A 14,916-nucleotide genomic window follows, 5' to 3' on the forward strand; every position below is an offset into this window, starting at 1 on the left:
CATTGGATATTATTCATAATACTGCTACAAGGCTTTCAGAGTTATTCTTAGAGAATTACACAAGCCACGAAGGATGTTTTAAAAACAAAATCAAGACACTCAGGGTTAAACTTATAGAATAAAAAAAGGTATTAAAACTTAGCCTAAAACATTAAGAGAAGGCAGTCAGGGTTATTCTAAAACACTAAAACAATCCACTCAGGTAGATCGTTTGGCACTAAGAATATTAAGATCTGTTTTGTTGCTCTTCAACTGCGAAGCCGATTCCGAACAGTCAATTCGAACCAACTTCAGAAAATGTTTGACGAAACCGACGGAAACCAGAGATATTGATGACTCTTTAACATCCTCTACATTAGACAAAAATTAGGGTAGAGTTTGAATGTAGGAGAAACCCACAATTTGTGTTAGAAGAAAATTCTGACATGTATATATTATATCGAACAATTATTCAAATTTCCATTACATGTGAGAAATATTAATGAAAGAAGGAATTAAGTAATAATGATTACTAATAATTTCCAGAATCAAAATTGGACTAACCAACATTTTAGTCAACTACTATTCGTGGAGTATATAATGTATAGTTCAGACATTTGGACATTAGAGAAGTGAGAGAACAATTATTTTGAGAGCTTGGAAATGTGGTGTTTAATGATGACGAAGAAAATAAAATGGACGTAGAGAGTTAAGAAATAGAATAGGAAAGATGTGTTCGATTTTAAAGTGCATCCTTCATAAGTAAAAATATTGCATTGAACACAGGTTGCTAAGGAATTCTATTTCTTATAACATTATATACTAAAAGGCGGAAATTAATCTAAAAGTGGGAAGAAGAATTAAAACTGATGATTGATTTGAAACATTTAAGAAACTAGAGGAAAGCAAAAATAGAAGATGGAGATCACGGAGAATCCAAACAAAACTATTCAGTTCCAAAGATATAATTAAGCCCAGAAAAATGGACAAATAAAAAAAAGAAGTATTTCCACCATCTGATAGTGGATGCATTACGTAATAATAATAACGAAAAAAAAAAAAATTAAACCATAACCATGAATAGTGAGACAAGACGCGAGAACAATATTTAATGCCTAAACTGGGCACTCAACTTTTATTTTTAATTTACAACAAAACAAGCAATATTATACTTAAAGATGTTAGTTTTATATTTAAACAAGACAACCAGGGTTATTCTTAAATGGTAAGCGAACACACGACCGTTTTTTCTCAGTAATAAAAAACACATTCATATTTATTCTTAAGTAATGCTAAAGGCACTCAGGGTTTTGGCTAATACCAAAATAAGGCATTCACTATGAGAATTTGAAAATATAATAATCCAATCATTGTTATTCTTCAACGTTAACTTCCCTCTCACTAATAGCTTTATTCGGTAGCATAATGAACAGATCTATTTTTCACCACCAATTTTGGGCTCTATGTTTCTATCCTCAAATATGGAAACAAGGCATCAAGCATTTACGAAAACAGTAAGTCGATCTGTTCGGAATTAATATAAACACTACGACAAAACATTGAATATTATTCATAATACTGCTAACAAGGCTTTCAGAGTTATTCTTAGAGAATTACACAAGCCACAAAGGATGTTTTAAAAACAAATTCAAGGCACTCAGGGTAAGCTTATAGAATAAGAAAAAGTAGTAAAACTTAGCTTAAAACATTAGGAGATGGCAGTCAGGGTTATTCTAAAACACTAAAATAATCCACTCAGGGAAATCGTTTGGCACTAAGAATATTAAGATTTGTTTTGTTGCTCTTCAACTGCAAAACCGATTTCGACCAGTCAATTGGAACCAACTTTAGAAAATATTTGACGAAACCGACGGAAACCAGAGATATTGATGTCTCTTTTACATTTACTACATTAGACAACAATTAGTGTAGAGTTTGAATGTAGGAGAAACCCATAATTTGTGATGGAAGAGACTCCAGACATGGTTATAGTATATCAAACAATTATTCAAAATATCCATTATATGTGAGAAACATTAGTGAAAGAAGGAATTAAGTAACAATGATTACTAATAATTTGCACAATCAAATTGGACTAAGCAACATTTTGGTCAACTGCTATTCGTGGAGTATATAGCGGTATGGTTCAGACATTTGGACATTAGACAAGTGAGAGAACAATTATTTCGAGAGCTTGGAAATGTGGTGTTTAGGGAAGACGAAGAAAAAAAAACGGACGGAGAGACTTAAGAAATAAATATTCTTAAAGAGAATACGAAAGATTTGTTCGATTTTAAAGAGCATCCTTCGTAAGTAGAAATATTGCATTGAACACAGGATGCTAAATAATTCTATTTCATATAACATTATATACTAAAAGGCGGAAATTAATCTAAAAGTGATAAGAAAAATTGGAAATGATGATTGATTTGAAACATGGAAGAAATTACAGGAAATTAAAAATGGAAGATGGAGATTTTGGAAAAACCAAACAAAATTATTCAGTTCCACACATATAATTAAAGCCAGAGAAATGGACAAACAATGAAAACAAGTACTTCCACCATCAGAAAGTGGATGCTATACATAATAATACAAAGGAAAACAAATAATAAATAAATAAATAAATAAATAAAGTAAATAAATAAATAAACGATAACGATAAAGAAATTAAATGTCGACTAAAAGCAGGGAATTCGTGTTACTATTCGGTTCAAAATCTCTTGTCGTCGCGAATTCTGTCGAGGAATTTGAAGCTTAAAATATATAAAACGATAATCATGCCTGTTGTTCTGTATGGTTGCGAAACATGGTCGCTTACTCTGAGGGAGGAACATAGACTGAAAGTATTTGAGAACAGGATCATGAGAAGAATATTCGGACCCAAGAGGAACGAGAATGGGGAATGGCGGAAGCTTCATAACGAGGAACTACATAGTTTATACGGTTTACCCAACATTGTTAGGGTCGTCAAGTCTAGGAGGCTTAGGTAGGCAGGTCATGTACCTAGAATGGAATAAAGTAGAAACACATTCAAAGTCTTGGCTGGTAGACCCATAAAAAAACGACCATTAGGAAGACCTAGGCGCAGATGGGAGGATAATATTAAGATGGATCTCGCAGAGATAGGAATACAAAGTAGAAACTGGATCCAATTAGCTAAGGATAGAAGTCAGTGGAGAGCTTTTGTGAACGCGGCACTGAACCTCCGGGTTCCATAGGCCATAGAGTTAGTTAGTTAGTTAGTTAGTTATAAACGATAACCATGAATAATGAGAAAAGACACGAGAATTATATTTAATACTAAAATTTTCCACTCATTTTTTTAATTTACAACCAAACAAACAATGTTATACTTAAAGTTGTTACTTTAATATTTATACAAGACACCCAGGGTTATTCTTAAATGGTAAGCGAACACAATGACGATTTTTTCTCAGTAATGAAAAACACATTCATATTCATTCTTAAGTAATGCTATAAGGCACTCAGGGTTTTGGCTAATACTAAAAGAAAGCATTAATTATGATGATTTGAAAATGTAATAATCCAATCACTGTTATTCTTCAACGTTAACTTCCCTCCCACTAATAGCCTTTCTCGGTATCATAATATACAGATATATTTTTAACCACCAATTTTGAGCTCTATAAGTTATTTTTAAATATAGAAACAAGCCATCAAGCGTTTACAAAAACAGTAAGTCGATTTGTCCGGAATTAATATAAACACTAGGACAAGACATTGTATATTATTCATAATACTGCTACAAGGCTTTCAGAGTTATTCTTAGAGAATTACACAAGCCACGAAGGATGTTTTAAAAACAAAATCAAGACACTCAGGGTTAAACTTATAGAATAAAAAAAGGTATTAAAACTTAGCCTAAAACATTAAGAGAAGGCAGTCAGGGTTATTCTAAAACACTAAAACAATCCACTCAGGTAGATCGTTTGGCACTAAGAATATTAAGATCTGTTTTGTTGCTCTTCAACTGCGAAGCCGATTCCGAACAGTCAATTCGAACCAACTTCAGAAAATGTTTGACGAAACCGACGGAAACCAGAGATATTGATGACTCTTTAACATCCTCTACATTAGACAAAAATTAGGGTAGAGTTTGAATGTAGGAGAAACCCACAATTTGTGTTAGAAGAAAATTCTGACATGTATATATTATATCGAACAATTATTCAAATTTCCATTACATGTGAGAAATATTAATGAAAGAAGGAATTAAGTAATAATGATTACTAATAATTTCCAGAATCAAAATTGGACTAACCAACATTTTAGTCAACTACTATTCGTGGAGTATATAATGTATAGTTCAGACATTTGGACATTAGAGAAGTGAGAGAACAATTATTTTGAGAGCTTGGAAATGTGGTGTTTAATGATGACGAAGAAAATAAAATGGACGTAGAGAGTTAAGAAATAGAATAGGAAAGATGTGTTCGATTTTAAAGTGCATCCTTCATAAGTAAAAATATTGCATTGAACACAGGTTGCTAAGGAATTCTATTTCTTATAACATTATATACTAAAAGGCGGAAATTAATCTAAAAGTGGGAAGAAGAATTAAAACTGATGATTGATTTGAAACATTTAAGAAACTAGAGGAAAGCAAAAATAGAAGATGGAGATCACGGAGAATCCAAACAAAACTATTCAGTTCCAAAGATATAATTAAGCCCAGAAAAATGGACAAATAAAAAAAAGAAGTATTTCCACCATCTGATAGTGGATGCATTACGTAATAATAATAACGAAAAAAAAAAAAAATTAAACCATAACCATGAATAGTGAGACAAGACGCGAGAACAATATTTAATGCCTAAACTGGGCACTCAACTTTTATTTTTAATTTACAACAAAACAAGCAATATTATACTTAAAGATGTTAGTTTTATATTTAAACAAGACAACCAGGGTTATTCTTAAATGGTAAGCGAACACACGACCGTTTTTTCTCAGTAATAAAAAACACATTCATATTTATTCTTAAGTAATGCTAAAGGCACTCAGGGTTTTGGCTAATACCAAAATAAGGCATTCACTATGAGAATTTGAAAATATAATAATCCAATCATTGTTATTCTTCAACGTTAACTTCCCTCTCACTAATAGCTTTATTCGGTAGCATAATGAACAGATCTATTTTTCACCACCAATTTTGGGCTCTATGTTTCTATCCTCAAATATGGAAACAAGGCATCAAGCATTTACGAAAACAGTAAGTCGATCTGTTCGGAATTAATATAAACACTACGACAAAACATTGAATATTATTCATAATACTGCTACAAGGCTTTCAGAGTTATTCTTAGAGAATTACACAAGCCACAAAGGATGTTTTAAAAACAAAATCAAGGCACTCAGGGTAAGCTTATAGAATAAGAAAAAGTAGTAAAACTTAGCTTAAAACATTAGGAGATGGCAGTCAGGGTTATTCTAAAACACTAAAATAATCCACTCAGGGAAATCGTTTGGCACTAAGAATATTAAGATTTGTTTTGTTGCTCTTCAACTGCAAAACCGATTTCGACCAGTCAATTGGAACCAACTTTAGAAAATATTTGACGAAACCGACGGAAACCAGAGATATTGATGTCTCTTTTACATTTACTACATTAGACAACAATTAGTGTAGAGTTTGAATGTAGGAGAAACCCATAATTTGTGATGGAAGAGACTCCAGACATGGTTATAGTATATCAAACAATTATTCAAAATATCCATTATATGTGAGAAACATTAGTGAAAGAAGGAATTAAGTAACAATGATTACTAATAATTTGCACAATCAAATTGGACTAAGCAACATTTTGGTCAACTGCTATTCGTGGAGTATATAGCGGTATGGTTCAGACATTTGGACATTAGACAAGTGAGAGAACAATTATTTCGAGAGCTTGGAAATGTGGTGTTTAGGGAAGACGAAGAAAAAAAAAAACGGACGGAGAGACTTAAGAAATAAATATTCTTAAAGAGAATACGAAAGATTTGTTCGATTTTAAAGAGCATCCTTCGTAAGTAGAAATATTGCATTGAACACAGGATGCTAAATAATTCTATTTCATATAACATTATATACTAAAAGGCGGAAATTAATCTAAAAGTGATAAGAAAAATTGGAAATGATGATTGATTTGAAACATGGAAGAAATTACAGGAAATTAAAAATGGAAGATGGAGATTTTGGAAAAACCAAACAAAATTATTCAGTTCCACACATATAATTAAAGCCAGAGAAATGGACAAACAATGAAAACAAGTACTTCCACCATCAGAAAGTGGATGCTATACGTAATAATACAAAGGAAAACAAAAAATAAATAAATAAATAAATAAATAAAGTAAATAAATAAATAAACGATAACGATAAAGAAATTAAATGTCGACTAAAAGCAGGGAATTCGTGTTACTATTCGGTTCAAAATCTCTTGTCGTCGCGAATTCTGTCGAGGAATTTGAAGCTTAAAATATATAAAACGATAATCATGCCTGTTGTTCTGTATGGTTGCGAAACATGGTCGCTTACTCTGAGGGAGGAACATAGACTGAAAGTATTTGAGAACAGGATCATGAGAAGAATATTCGGACCCAAGAGGAACGAGAATGGGGAATGGCGGAAGCTTCATAACGAGGAACTACATAGTTTATACGGTTTACCCAACATTGTTAGGGTCGTCAAGTCTAGGAGGCTTAGGTAGGCAGGTCATGTAGCTAGAATGGAATAAAGTAGAAACACATTCAAAGTCTTGGCTGGTAGACCCATAAAAAAACGACCATTAGGAAGACCTAGGCGCAGATGGGAGGATAATATTAAGATGGATCTCGCAGAGATAGGAATACAAAGTAGAAACTGGATCCAATTAGCTAAGGATAGAAGTCAGTGGAGAGCTTTTGTGAACGCGGCACTGAACCTCCGGGTTCCATAGGCCATAGAGTTAGTTAGTTAGTTAGTTAGTTATAAACGATAACCATGAATAATGAGAAAAGACACGAGAATTATATTTAATACTAAAATTTTCCACTCATTTTTTTAATTTACAACCAAACAAACAATGTTATACTTAAAGTTGTTACTTTAATATTTATACAAGACACCCAGGGTTATTCTTAAATGGTAAGCGAACACAATGACGATTTTTTCTCAGTAATGAAAAACACATTCATATTCATTCTTAAGTAATGCTATAAGGCACTCAGGGTTTTGGCTAATACTAAAAGAAAGCATTAATTATGATGATTTGAAAATGTAATAATCCAATCACTGTTATTCTTCAACGTTAACTTCCCTCCCACTAATAGCCTTTCTCGGTATCATAATATACAGATATATTTTTAACCACCAATTTTGAGCTCTATAAGTTATTTTTAAATATAGAAACAAGCCATCAAGCGTTTACAAAAACAGTAAGTCGATTTGTCCGGAATTAATATAAACACTAGGACAAGACATTGTATATTATTCATAATACTGCTACAAGGCTTTCAGAGTTATTCTTAGAGAATTACACAAGCCACGAAGGATGTTTTAAAAACAAAATCAAGACACTCAGGGTTAAACTTATAGAATAAAAAAAGGTATTAAAACTTAGCCTAAAACATTAAGAGAAGGCAGTCAGGGTTATTCTAAAACACTAAAACAATCCACTCAGGTAGATCGTTTGGCACTAAGAATATTAAGATCTGTTTTGTTGCTCTTCAACTGCGAAGCCGATTCCGAACAGTCAATTCGAACCAACTTCAGAAAATGTTTGACGAAACCGACGGAAACCAGAGATATTGATGACTCTTTAACATCCTCTACATTAGACAAAAATTAGGGTAGAGTTTGAATGTAGGAGAAACCCACAATTTGTGTTAGAAGAAAATTCTGACATGTATATATTATATCGAACAATTATTCAAATTTCCATTACATGTGAGAAATATTAATGAAAGAAGGAATTAAGTAATAATGATTACTAATAATTTCCAGAATCAAAATTGGACTAACTAACATTTAGGTCAACTGCTATTCGTGGAGTATATAACGGTATGGTTCAGACATTTGGACATTAGAGAAGTGAGAGAACAATTATTTTGAGAGCTTGGAAATGTGGTGTTTAATGATGACGAAGAAAATAAAATGGACGTAAAGAGTTAAGAAATAGAATAGGAAAGATGTGTTCGATTTTAAAGTGCATCCTTCATAAGTAAAAATATTGCATTGAACACAGTTTGCTAAGGAATTCTATTTCTTATAACATTATATATTAAAGGCGGAAATTAATCTAAAAGTGGGAAGAAGAATTAAAACTGATGATTGATTTGAAACATGGAAGAAAATACAGGAAAGTAAAAACAGAAGATGGACATCATGGAGAATCCAAAGAAAACTATCCAGTTCCAGACATATAATTAAGCCCAGAAAAATGGACCAATAATAAAAAGAAGTATTTACACCATCTGAAAGTGGATGCAATACTTAATAACACTAACGAAAACAAAATAATAATAATAATAATAATAATAATAATAATAATAATAATAATAATAATAATAATAATAATAATAATAATAATAATAATAATAATAAATTAAAATGAAAAATAAACGATAACTATGAACCGTGAGACAAGACACGAGAATAATATTTAATGCCTAAACTGGGCAATCAAGTTCTGTTTTAATTTACAACCAAACAAGCAATGTTATGCTTAAAGATGTTAGTTTTATATTTAAACAAGACATCCAAGGTTATTCTTAAATGGTAAGCGAACACAACGACGGTTTTTTCTCATTAATAAAAAACACATTGATATTTATAATTAAGTAATGCTATAAGGCACTCAGGGTTTTGGCTAATACTAAAATAAAGCATTCACTATGATAATTTGAGAATATAATAATCCAATCACTGTTATTCTTCAACGTTAACTTCCCTCTCACTAATAGCCTTTTTCGGTAGCATAATATACAGATCTATTTTTCACCACAAATTTTGAGCTCTATGATTTATCTTTAAATATAGAAACAAGCCATCAAGCATTTACAAAAACAGTAAGTCGGTCTGTTCGGAATTAATATAAACACTACGACAAGACATTGGATACTAATCATAATACGGCTACAAGGCTTTCTGAGTTATTCTTACTAAATTACACAAGCCACGAAGGATGTTTTAAAAACTAAATCAAGGCACTCAGGGTTAAGCTTATAGAATAAGAAAAGGTATTAAAACTTAGCTTAAAACATTAAGAGAAGGCAGTCAGGGTTATTCTAAAACATTAAAATAATCCACTCAGGGAGATCGTTTGGGACTAAGAACATTAAGATCTGTTTTGTTGCTCTTCAACTGCGAAACCAATTTCGACCAGACAATTGGAACCAACTTCAGAAAATATTTGACGAAACCGACGGAAACCAGAGATATTAATGACTCTTTCACACCCTCTACATTAGAAAACAATTAGTGTAGAGTTTGAATGTAGGAGAAACACAATTTGTGATGGAAGAGAATTGAGACGTTTATATACTATATCGAACAATTATTCAAAATATCCATTACTTGTGAGAAACATTAGTGAAAGAAGGAATTAAGTAACAATGATTACTAATAATTTGCACAATCAAATTGGACTAAGGAACATTTTAGTCAACTGCTATTCGTGGAGTATATAACGGTATGGTTCAGACGTTTGGACATTAAAAAAGTGAGAGAACAATTATTTCGAGAGCTTTTAAATGTGGTGTTTAGGGAAGACGAAGAAAACAAAACGGACGGAAAGAGTTAAGAAATGAATATCCTTAAAGAGAATAGGAAAGATTTGGTCGATTTTAAAAAGCATCCTTCGTAAGTAGAAATACTGCATTGAACACAGGTTGCTAGGGAATTCTTTTTCTTATAACATCACATTCTAAAAGGTGGAAACAAATTTAAAAGTGGGAAGAAGAAATAAAATTGATGATTTGAAACACGGAAGAAAATACAGAAATTAAAAATGGAAGATGGAGATCATAGAGAAACCAAACAAAACTATTAAGTTCCAGACATATAATTAAGCCCAGACAAATGTACAAATGATCAAATGATAAAAAAAAGGTACTTCCACCACCTGAAAGTGGATGCAATACTTAATAATACTAACGAAAACAAGATAATAATAATAATAATAATAATAATAATAATAATAATAATAATAATAATAATAATAATAATCATAATAATAAATTAAAATGAAAAATAAACGATAACTATGAACCGTGAGACAAGACACGAGAATAATATTTAATGCCAAAACTGGGCTCTCAATTTAAGAAAAAAAATTACAACAAAGAAAGCAATGTTATACTTAAAGATGTTACTTTAATATTTAAACAAGACGCCCAGGGTTATTCTTAAATGGTAAGCGAACACAACGACGTTTTTTCTCAGTAATAAAAAACACATTCATATTCATTCTTAAGTAATGCTAAAGGCACTCAGGGTTTTGGCTAATACTAAAATAAAGCATTCACTATGATAATTTGAAAATATAATAATCGTATCACTGTTATTCTTCAACGTTAACTTCTCTCTCACTAATAGCCTTTTTCGGTAGCATAATATACAAATCTATTTTTCACCACCAATTTTGAGCTCTATGAGAAATCTTTAAATATAGAAACAAGCCATCAAGCATTTACAAAAACAGTAAGTCGGTCTGTTCGGGATTAATATAAACACTACGACAAGACATTGGATATTATTCATAATACTGCTAGAAGGCTTTCTAAATTATTCTTACAAAATTACACAAGCCACGAAGGATGTTCTAACAACTAAATCAAGGAACTCAGGGTTAAGTTTATAGAATAAGAAAAGGTATTAAAACTTAGCTTAAAACCTTAAGACATGAAAGTCAGGTTTCTTCTAAAACAGTAAAACAATCCACTGAGGGAGATCGTTTGCACTAAGAATATTAAGATCTGTTTTGTTGCTCTTTAACTGCGAAACGGATTTCGACCAGTCAATTGGAACCAACTTCAGAAAATATTTGACGAAACCGACGAAAAACAGAGATATTGATGACTCTTTCACACCCTCTACATTATACAGCAATTAGTGTAGAGTTTGTATGTAGAGTAAACCCACAATTTGTGTTAGAAGAGAATTCACCCATGAATATATTATATCGAACAGTTATTCAAAATATCCATTACATGTGTGAAACATTAGTGGAAGTAGGAATTAAGTAAGAATGATTACTAATAATTTGCACAGTCAAAATTGGACTAACCAACATTTTTTTCAACTGCTATTCTTGGAGTATATAGCGATACAGTTCAGACATTTGTACATTAGAGAAGTGAGAGAACAATTATTTCGAGAGCTTGGAAATGTGGTGTTTAATGAAGACGAAGAAAACAAAATGAACGTAGAGAGTTAAGAAATAAATATCCTTAAAAAGAATTGGAAAGATGTGTTCGATTTTAAAGGGCATCGTTCGTAAGTAGAAATATTGCATTGAACACAGGTTGCTAAGGAATTCTTTTTCTTCTAACATCACATACTAAAAATGGAAATAAATCTAAAAGTAGGAAGAAGAATTAAAACTGATAATTGATTTGAAACATGGAAGAAAATCCAGGAAAGTAAAAGAGGAAGATGGAGATGTAGTAAAAAAAAAAAAAAACATACGACACTATTCAGTTCCAGAAATAAATTTAAATCTGAAAAGGTGCACAAATAATAAAGAGAATTATTTCCACTACCTGGCAATAGATTCAATACTTAGTACTAATAATAAAAAAGGATATAAAGAGTTACCATAAATAGCAAAACAAGAAGCTATAATAATATTTCACACTAAAACAGAGCACTCAAAATATTTTTAATTTTACAAGGAAAAGAAAAATGTTTTTTTTTAAAGATATTTTAGTATCAAAACAAGGCACTGAGAGTTATTCCTAAATAATAAGCAAAGCGAACGACAAAGAAAACATTCACATTTATTCTTAAATAATGCTACAAGGCACTCAGGCTTTTTATTAATACGAAAGTAAAGTATTCAATGTATTCATTTGGAAATAAAATAGTCCAATCACTGTTATTCTTGAACATTAACTTCCCTCTCAATAATAACCTTATTCGGTACGATAATATACGCATATCTATTTTTAAACACTAATCTCGATCCCTGAGCTATCTTTAAATATAGAACAAAAGGCCCTCATGCATTTTTAAGACATTAAGTCGATGCATTTATAACTATAGTAAACGACAAGACATGGTATTCGTTGTTCTTTCTAACTCCCATACAAGGCATTCAGAGTTATTCTTACACAATAATACAAGCCACATAGGATTTTTTTGAAAACTAAACCAAAGCACCTGTAATTTGTTACAAGAGAAAGAGAAGGTATTAAGACAGCTTAGAAATGAAGAAATAGCACTCAGGGTTATTGTAAAACACTTTAACAATCCACTCAGGGTGATCATTTTACAATAAGGATATTACGTTTCATATTTTGATGTTGAGCTACCAAAATATTTTTATCATTCAATTGGAAAATACGTCAGAAAATATTTGAAGAAATCGATGTAAACGATAGATATCGGTAGATGTTTCACAACCTGTTGCACGATCAAAATTGGACTAACCAACATTTTGGTCAAATGCTATTCTTGGAGTATATAACAGGAAGGTTCAATCACTGTGACAATAGAGAGGTCACAGAAAAAAGTTTCGAGTTCTTCAAAATATGGTTTTGAGAGAAGACAAAGAAAAAAAATGGACGGAGATTTTTAAGAAACAAAAATCCTTAAAACGGATATGAAAGATAAGTTCGGTTTTAAAGAGAATCCACCGTAGGTAGTACTATTGCATTGAGCACAGTTTGCTAAGTAATTGTTTTCGTTATACGAGCACATAATGAAAGGTGGAACGAAACCTAAAAGTAAGAAGAAGAGTTATAACTGATCATTCATTTGAAACATGGATGAGAATACACGAAAATAAAAAAGGAAGATGGAGATCATGGAGGAACCAAACAAAACTATTCAGTTCCAGACATAATTGAGCCCAGAAAAATGGACAAAAAATAAAAAGAAGTATTCCACCATCTGAAAGTGAAGGCAATACTTAATACTACTAACAATAACAAAAAACAATAAACGATAACCATAAATAGTGAGACAAGACGCGAGAATAATATTTAATACCAAAACTGGGCACTCAATTTAAAAAAAAATTACAACCAAACAAACAATGTTAATTTCAAAGATGATACTTTAATATTTAAACAAAAACAGTAAGTCGATCTGTTCGGAATTAATATAAACACTACGGGAAGACATATTATTCATAATACTGCTACAAGGCTTTCAGAATTATTCTTAGACAATTACACAAGCCACAAAGGATGTTTTAAAAACTAAATCAAGGCACTCAGGGTTAAGCTTAGAGAATAAGAAAAGGTATTAAAAGTTAGCTTCAAACATTAAGACAAGGCAGTCAGGGTTATTCTAAAACACTAAAACAATCCACTCAGGGAGATCGTTTGGCACTAAGAATATTAAGATCTGTTTTGTTGCTCTTCAACTGCGAAACCGATTTCAACCAGTCAATTGGAAGCAACTTCAGAAAATATTTGACGAAACCGACGGAAACCAGAGATATTGATGACTCTTTCACACCCTCTACATTAGACAACAATTAGTGTAGAGTTTGAATGTAGGAGAAACCAATAATTTGTGTTGGAAGAGAATTCAGACATGTATATATCATATCGAACAATTATTCAAAATATCCATTACATGTGAGAAACATTAGTGAAAGAAGGAATTAAGTAAGAATGATTACTAATAATTTGTACAATCAAAATTGGACTAACCAACATTTAGGTCAACTGCTTGTAATGCTACGGAAATTGTAATTTGGAAAACGCTTGGCAATATTGTGTTTTTGCGTTGTCTTTTTTTTATTATTTATAAACGTACTAGCCCAGACATAAAATGCTACTTCTATTTTTAGCATGGGTCGCCACTTCTTATAAAAAAGGGAAAAAACTTATCAAAGAACTAATTTTTACTTCACGTATTTAGGTTCGTTGCTTCAAGACTTGTGCTATTATAATTTCGTTGGCACATGACACTTTATATTAAATCTGAACCATAGTCATTGAAAAAATACTAGCGGTCATTCCTGAAGGACAATAAAATATCAGTTATTTAACACTTACTGTACAGTTTATACTGTACGCCGAAGATCTTACCGTAGTAAGTTTACACCTGTAACACTTTGCAGCTGTGCTGTAATACTTAAAGAATGCAGATGAGTCTTTAGTATTTTCCGATTTTTTTTAATAATACTATTATTTATAAGTGCAAAAACCACATGCTAGCAGCACTATAATGATATCAATACCCGTTTGCTATTTTCACTTTGAGTTTCCGTTAGTTTTTATTCATAACTTTGAAGATTAAAATTCACAAGGAATGTTGTATTTAAAATGTTCTATTTCCTTAAAAGATATACTTATCCTGTTAATGCATTTATGAGTTTTAAGGCTAATTATTAGATAAGTAACACGCTCCAATCTCTCTGCCTTACTTGCCACACAATTCAGGACGGTGAACAGTTCAACTTACCCTCTTTCTTTCCGGAAATTCTTTTCAAAAGCACAGTATACAAATTATAAAAACTAATTTTGACAATTGTAAAGACACTAGTTAAACAATCTCAAAAACACCCCAAACCAAAAGAGTGAACAATAATAATTACATAAACAAATGAAAACAGACAAAAACATTATGAACAGAATACTCAAAATATTGTAGGGGAAAAACTGAACGCTACATCCTCCCCTGCCACACAAAAAAAATAATATGAGTAAAAAAATTAACAGTTTTTAAATCGTCCTTGTTTTGCTTATATTATTTAACCTCACTTAAATATTTCA

The 14,916-nt window shown here is 31.3% G+C and overlaps 1 long non-coding RNA gene across 1 annotated transcript in view; it reads right to left on the bottom strand.

The window, feature by feature from the left end:
• LOC145694194 (uncharacterized) overlaps positions 1 to 14,555 on the bottom strand; it is a 55,399-nt gene extending 40,844 nt beyond the window's left edge. The window contains exon 1 of the long non-coding RNA XR_014132956.1: positions 14,230 to 14,555. This is a non-coding gene — a long non-coding RNA (uncharacterized LOC145694194). The remainder of the gene's footprint in view (positions 1 to 14,229) is intronic.
• Between the last annotated feature and the right edge of the window lie 361 nt (positions 14,556 to 14,916).

The sequence above is a fragment of the Thermobia domestica genome, chromosome 9 (genome assembly GCF_964235325.1).
Source record: "Thermobia domestica chromosome 9, izTheDome1.hap1.1, whole genome shotgun sequence".
NCBI lineage: Eukaryota > Metazoa > Arthropoda > Insecta > Zygentoma > Lepismatidae > Thermobia > Thermobia domestica.